General features: G+C 41.7%; 1 protein-coding gene across 2 annotated transcripts in view; it reads right to left on the bottom strand.

Annotated features, from left to right (window-relative positions):
• Nucleotides 1–7140, bottom strand: part of LOC109931452 (protein strawberry notch homolog 2) — a 219597-nt gene that overhangs the window by 47240 nt on the left and 165217 nt on the right. The window lies entirely within an intron of this gene.

The raw sequence follows: 7140 nt of genomic DNA on the forward strand, positions 1-7140 counted from the left end.
CTGCTTGACCTGCTGTGTTCATCCAGCTCTACACCTTGTTATTTCTGGTACTATGACTTATGTTGTCTTGTTGACACTATCTGACTGTACGGTAAAGATCAACAGAAGATGGCTGTTTTAACTTCAGCCTTGTGAACTGGTGCAGCTCAGCTCTGGAAATCATTTTTATTGAGTTGGAGGGAGCTGAGTCACTCCTTTTTAAATTTTCTTGACCAAAAGAATTTAAGTTACAAGTTAGCTACGAATTGTAATTTATCCATTTTCCTATTACTGGTCTCAAGTTGACAAACTTACAATGAGAAAAAAACTGGCTGCCAATTCACTCAGAGCTCATTCCCTTCAAACACCAAATACACCTCTTAAACTAAACTTGAGATCTGCAACAAAAACACACAGTGCTGAAGAAAGTCAGCGGGTCTGGCAGCTCTGCTCCGCTTCTCCAGTACTTTGTTTTTGCTCGTACTAAATTCACCTCTGTGTCTTTGCACTTCTTTTTTGTAATTTGCTTTATTTAGGGGCCCTCCCGCCATTCTATATTCCTCCATTCAGAAAGTTTGCTTCCATTGAGTTAGCTTCCTGTGTGCAAAAAGCCATTTGCTTTCTCACTTTCTAGCTTGCTCCTGATCCAGTGCTGAAACACTAGCACTGACCCAAAAGCCAGAACTAAGATCAGAATGCATCTGGATGAGCAATTACACTCAATTATGTCTAATGGTTTCATATATGGTCCAATGGCCTGCAGAGGATTTATTGGGCAGAGACAAAAATATTCTGCATTTGACATGTTAAGAGTATCCTCCATTTGAAGCTTTGGGTGGCATGGTGGCTCAGTGCCAGGGACCTGGGTTCGATTCCAACCTCAGGTGTCTGTGCAGAGTTTGCACATTCTCCTTGCGCCTGTGTGCCAGGTGCTCCAGTTTCTTCCCACAGTACAAAGATATGCAGGTTAAATGGATTGGCCATACTAAATTGCCCTGTCGCGTCCAGGCTTGTGCAGGTGGATTAGCCACGGGAAATGGGGGGTGTGTAATGAGGATAGGTTGGGACCCTGTACGGAGGGTCAGTGCAAATTGATGAGCCGAGTGGCCTCTTTCTGTACTCTAGGGATTCTATGACGATGGTCTTTTAAGGGGACACTGCCAGAATGCTTGCATTCTATACACTTAGAACACTTTACTATTGTTTTCAAGTGCCGAAGTTGCTTCCCAGGACAGTTATCAGATAAAATGTGACACCGAGACATAGAGATTTTAGGACAGGTAGCCAAAACTTTGAAGCAAGTGGTAGATTATAAGTAGAAACTTTAAAGAAAAGAGATGAAGGAAATATTTAAGGAGAGAATTCCAGACCTTGAGACCTGGAAGGGAGTGGAGTGGTGGAAACCAGAAAGACACAGGAGGGCAGAATTAGATGTGAAAATCCTAGGAACAGGACCAGCCCAATCTCCAGAGGCAACTGATAACATGTTGTCTGTTGGTCATGTTGTCTTTGCTCTTGAAAAAGAATTGTTGATCTATCAGAATCCAAATCAGATTGGGGAGGTGATGGCCTCATGGTATTATTGCTGGACTATTAATCCAGAAACCCAGATGGTGGAATTTAAATTCAATAAAAACCTGGAAATAAGAGCAGAATGATGACTGCAAAACCATTGCCGATTGTTGGAAAAGCCCATCTAGTTCACTAATGTCCTTACCTGGTCTGGCCTACATGTAACTCCAGACTCACAGCAATGTGGTTGACGCAATTAGCGATGTGCAATTAATGCTGGCCTAGCCAATGATGCCTCACTCTGTGAACGAATTAAAACAAATTGTGCAGTGCTAACTTTGGACATAATTTTCTTTCCCGCAGACAAAACGGAAACCCGCCGACCAATTGCTCATGAGTGCCTTGGGGAAATGTTGAGGATCTTGCGACAAGTGATCAGCAAGTATCCCCTTCTCAACACAGTGGAAATCCTGACTGCTGCAGGCACGTTGATTTCAAAAGTGAAAGGTAGGACGGGAGAAAGGCTCAATGGTCATTAGCCTAATATTCACAAAGTAACCCATTGACGTGAAACATAACATGAATATGTAAAGAGAGGGGAGAAAGATGCAGGGACATCCTGGGGGGGGAATCGTCATTGTTTGGGATCGTTGAGCAAATAGTCAACCCTTGCATCTGTTCCTCTTACCTCAGTGGCAGGACACACACGGATTACAGGTGGCATGGAACCCTTTCAATACGCTTGGGTCAAGAGTTCAAATGCCACTGAATCAAAGGTTGTGAATTTATTGGCTTACTGCAGGATTGATGCTTATGTTTCCTTATGTTCAGGTTAGTTAAACAACATTCGAGAGTCGATTTGAGGAGCTGTCTGATGTTAATGGGGAGTCTGTCTGCCACTTTGTCCAGGGGTGTCGCTTTGGTCGATCACTTTATTTTGTGCTCACCTCTGAATGGTCAGAACACAAAACTGTGCACGTTGCCATGACCCCTTAACACCACTAAACCCAGAGCAGGGTGGGATGAAATTGCAGCCCGCTGACAAGAATTCAAGCTTTACTTAATTGTGACTTGTTCCATTTCACTGGAACTGCATTTCTCAAGAAAACTATCAGGATCTCTCCAACACGCCTGTTAAGAAAATAACATTTGTAATTACTGCATCTGAATCCATTGATGTACATCTGCTGGAGATAACATCATTATATGAAATATTACATATTAATAGGTTGAGGGCATACAATAAGCTGATGCTGTGCTGGATGAGGAATTCTCAAAGTTTGTTGAATTGTATCACTGCCCGGTATTTGATGTTCTGCTGTGAGATGAGTATGGCATTGTTCTTCAGCTTTAAAGCTGTCCCCAGAGCTCTCTAACTTGTGTGCATTTCCCCACTCCTTCACCTCTGCTTTATTTGAGGTACAGTCAGACGTCCGGACCCATGCTGTGATACCCTCTCCCGAAGTCCTTTCAACTTTCTTCTTCTCTGTCTCTGTGTGTTTGTGTCTGTTTCTGTGTATGTGTCTCTCTCTCTGTGGGTCTCTGTTTGTCTCTCGCTTCATTTGCATTTGTCCTTCTGTCTCGTGTGTGTGTGTCTCTCTCTCTCTCTCTCTCTCTCTCTTTCTCTCTGTCTCTCCATCTACAACTGTCTCTCTCTTGTTTGTTTCTTCTGTCTCTCTGTCTGTGGGTCTCCCTCTGTGTCTCTTCTCCTCTTATCACCCTCATTAAAATGCTTTTTCTCCAAAATTTTGATAGTTCTTGCTAATACCACCTATAATGAGAAATTGTTTTTAGATTGTTTATACACTGTCTTTAATGTAGAAAAACACAAAAATTTATTGTGTAACTTATATGAAATATCTTGGACGTTTGCTTCTAATAGCCCTTTCCATTTTCTGTCTTGCATTCGAAAGTTTCCCACTGTAACCATATCACAATAGCAATAAGCATATGTTGGACCCTAAATCCGTTATGAAATTTGCTGTTTCTATTTCTGTCAATAGAGCTTTCTGTATTGTCAGTAAAGCTTCACATTAGCTTAAGTTTGGAAATGATGACTAAACTTTGTTGGGAAAGAGTAAATAACAGGAAGTTAATACTAATCCTGAAAAGTTTTACAAACCTCTCCCCTGGGGAATGATAGGGTGTGGTGGTCATTGAGCCATTGTTCCATATCACCATGCTGTTAAATAACTTGGAGCAATGAATTATTGTAGTGCCTCAACTAATCCTAATTAAGCAGCGGTGTGTATAGTCTGAAGACGAGAGTTAGTCTAACTGTTTGCACATCTTTAACATTCAGAGCTCAGTTTTCCTGTTTGAACCTGTTTCTGGGGCTCAAAAGTGTCCTAGGGATTTCACACAGGCACGGAGACAAGTTCCTGCCCACTTGAGACCAGTAGGGAGCAGGGCTTTCAGAGCTCGATAACCCATCTCAGGCACATCCCTGGACACTACACAGCAATTTAGCATGGCCAGTCCACCTAAACTATAGATCTTCAGATTGTGGGAGGAAACCACAGCATCCAGCAGAAACCCATGCAGATTCGGGGAGGACGTAGAAACTCCACACTGACACTCCCCTAAGGATGGAATTGAACCTGGGTCCTTGGCACTGTGAGGCAGCAGTGCTAACCGTTAAGCCACCATATTGTCTGAAAATTTAATTCCAACATTTTTATTAAACCCAGCAATTTCAGTGAAGCCACAGAGGGATTTAAACCCATGATCCCAGAGAATCTTAATTGCCAGTCCAGTGACATGACCACTACCTTGTTACTTAACGTCAGCCAGCATGGGAATTGAACCCATGCTGTTGGTTCTACATGATAAGCCATGCCTCCAACTAACTGAGTTAACCAACTCCCTTAAACATCTGGAGAAAACTTGGCAAATTATGTTGAAGAATCCTTTCAATAGAGTTTCCAGGCTTAACACTCATGGACTGGTTTCAAAGTGGAGTAGAAACTGGATTCATTTTTGGACTAACTCAGTGGACAGGATCTTTGTATCCTTCAGGATATTTAGGGAATGAAGGTTGATGAGACCCAAAAATACAGGTATGCCTGATTCTGCTCCAGGTGCAGCGGTGTTTCTGCTCAGGACCTGGCATGGTTGCAAACGCCCAAAAGTTCAACAGCCAACCTATTTTTCCCCAATCAACCTGTTAAATGCATTAACTCTAGAATCTAGAATTGAACGAAGGACCTTTAGATCTTCAGTCCAATGCTTTCCCAACTGAGCTATTTCACCATCAGGTTGATTAAGAAGCATACAAATGATGTCACAAGGCTGGCCAGGTTCTTTCAGTCAGCAACACCCCCACCCCGAGTCACGTTAATGGTGATGGTCTAATAATCAATTGCTCATCACAGTAGACTAACTCTTCTGGATTAGTTTATTTAAAAACAGGAAAACACATTCCAGCAAACCAGCTGATTTTGGTGTCTACAACCTTTAGACCCACAACAGACAAACTGCCAGGCTCAGTCACAGCATTATATACTCTGAGCACATGGAGTCCTTCAAGGTTTAATGAATGGAAGTTTGAACAAGATCACAAACTGACGGAAGAACTAAGCTGTTTGTTATTCCCTTCCAATGATTCCCTAATCCAGCTGTTTGCTGTTCTGTTCGCCACGGTGACATTCAGCTGCCATGTTGGTTTATTGCTGCCTGATGGCAGATCCATTTGGCAAATGGATTCAAGCTGCTGACACTCTGAATTTAGGATTTGAGAAAAGGAACGGTGAGGCTGTTATCTTCATTTAGATTGAAGCTTGTTCTAGGGGTATTCGCCTGATATTCTAACTCCAGGGACTTTCCCAGCTGTTTAGATTTAGCTTTTGTCATATTTCTCATCTTGCTGTTCTTCCATTAAAAAACCTCCCTCATCATTCCAGAAATTTTTGGAGCAAGTAGATTCTTGAGATACTTGGAAATGTAATTAATATTGGAAAAAAAAAGCATTATGTTGCCCACTTGTTCTATCACCATGGTGCACATCAGACTGTTCACTTGCTGCTCCAAACGGGCACCAATCCCTGTTTAAATATAACTTTCTTTTAAATAAGAAGCTATCTCCATTAAAGCATTTGCCACTTTTTCCTACAGGCTTCCATTATGAATCTATCAATGAGAATGATAAGAAGGAGTTTGAGAAGGCAATTGAGACAATAGCAGTGGCATTTAGCAGCAAGTAAGTAAATTGTCGATTGGCAGATGTCAAGGAAGTTTCAATGAGACAACTGATTGTAAAGAGGTGGAATTAAATATTATAGTAATTTAAGGCTCTACTGCTTAAATGCCAAGATTGTGTAACTGTCTCATGCCTCCATCATGTCGGTGTTTTTAAAATTGTAATTGCTAAATTATTCTGGATTGACGATGAACCCTATTGATGTATGTAGGATGACTTGTATTCCTGCCACTAGCCAAATCCTGATTTGCTAGATACCCGAAGGTGAACTTGAGGTACAGAGGAAGAGAGGATACAGTGGCAGGAGGGTGGTCTGAGAAACAGATTGAGCTTTGTGTATTTCAAGGAGCGGGACGAGCTGTGAAGGTGCACACGTAGCCAACAGTTGCACTACATATTCTTCTTGTTTACCCATTGATTTGAATACGGTACTTGCTACCAGTTGTTGAGCTGAATAGCATAGATCCTCTTAAGGGAAACCCAGGTAAGCACATAACAGTAAAGGATATGGAAGGGTATTCAACCATGATTACTGAGGCAGAGTGGAAGGAAGCTTGTATGTACCATAGACCATTTGGACTGAATGGTCTCTTTCTGTGCTGTGGAGTGCTATGGAGAGCCCACACATCCTTTTTCTTGTTTTATTTCCGCTTTTGCTTTTGCATTCTCATTGGTCTGTGCTGAGTAGATGACGTTACTGGCCATGTGCCTAGCAGTGACCAATCAGAATGAAAAGAAAGATAACATGTGAGTACGTTCCCTGTATTTATTGAAAGGAACCAAAACATTTAAAATGCAGGTTTTTGATTTTTGCTTTTAGAAGTTGTAAGTCTAAATGATATTCTGAATGTTTCTTCTGTGATTTTTATGTGAATACAGAATATAGTACAATCCAAAACCATGGGTGCACAGGTCCTGTTGTCCACACTTTGTACAAGAAATCACTAACTGTGGTTTGTGGAAATGCTCTGTTTCTGTTCAGATATGGCTTCACTAAATGGAAGTTGACAGGTGAATTGTTGTGGTTGCAGCCAGTAAGGCTTGTCAAATAAATTACAGTGTTTACATTTTTCCTGAAACAGTGAAACAATCTGATAGAATTCTAAGGTCCAATTTTAACTCATTCAAAAACCTAATCTTTAAAATCAGGCCCATAGAAATTTGAGCACAGAGGAAGGCCATGCTGGCTTAGCTCAGTTATCTGGACGGGGCTGGTGAGTGATGCCAACAATGTGCGTTCAGTTCCTGCACTTTGAGTTTACCATGAAGGACTCTCCTTCTCAATCTCTTCCCTTGCCTGAGGTATGGCGACTCTCAGGTAAACCTCCACCGGGCATCTGTCTCTAATGAGAGACAGCACTATGGTCTAGTCAAACTACGGTGACTTTACCTTTTATAGTACATGACTATGGTGGGGAGAAAGGTAATTTATTTATGCATCAAATTGCTCT

The sequence above is a fragment of the Rhincodon typus genome, chromosome 29, assembly GCF_021869965.1.
Source record: "Rhincodon typus isolate 14 chromosome 29, sRhiTyp1.1, whole genome shotgun sequence".
Lineage (NCBI taxonomy): Eukaryota > Metazoa > Chordata > Chondrichthyes > Orectolobiformes > Rhincodontidae > Rhincodon > Rhincodon typus.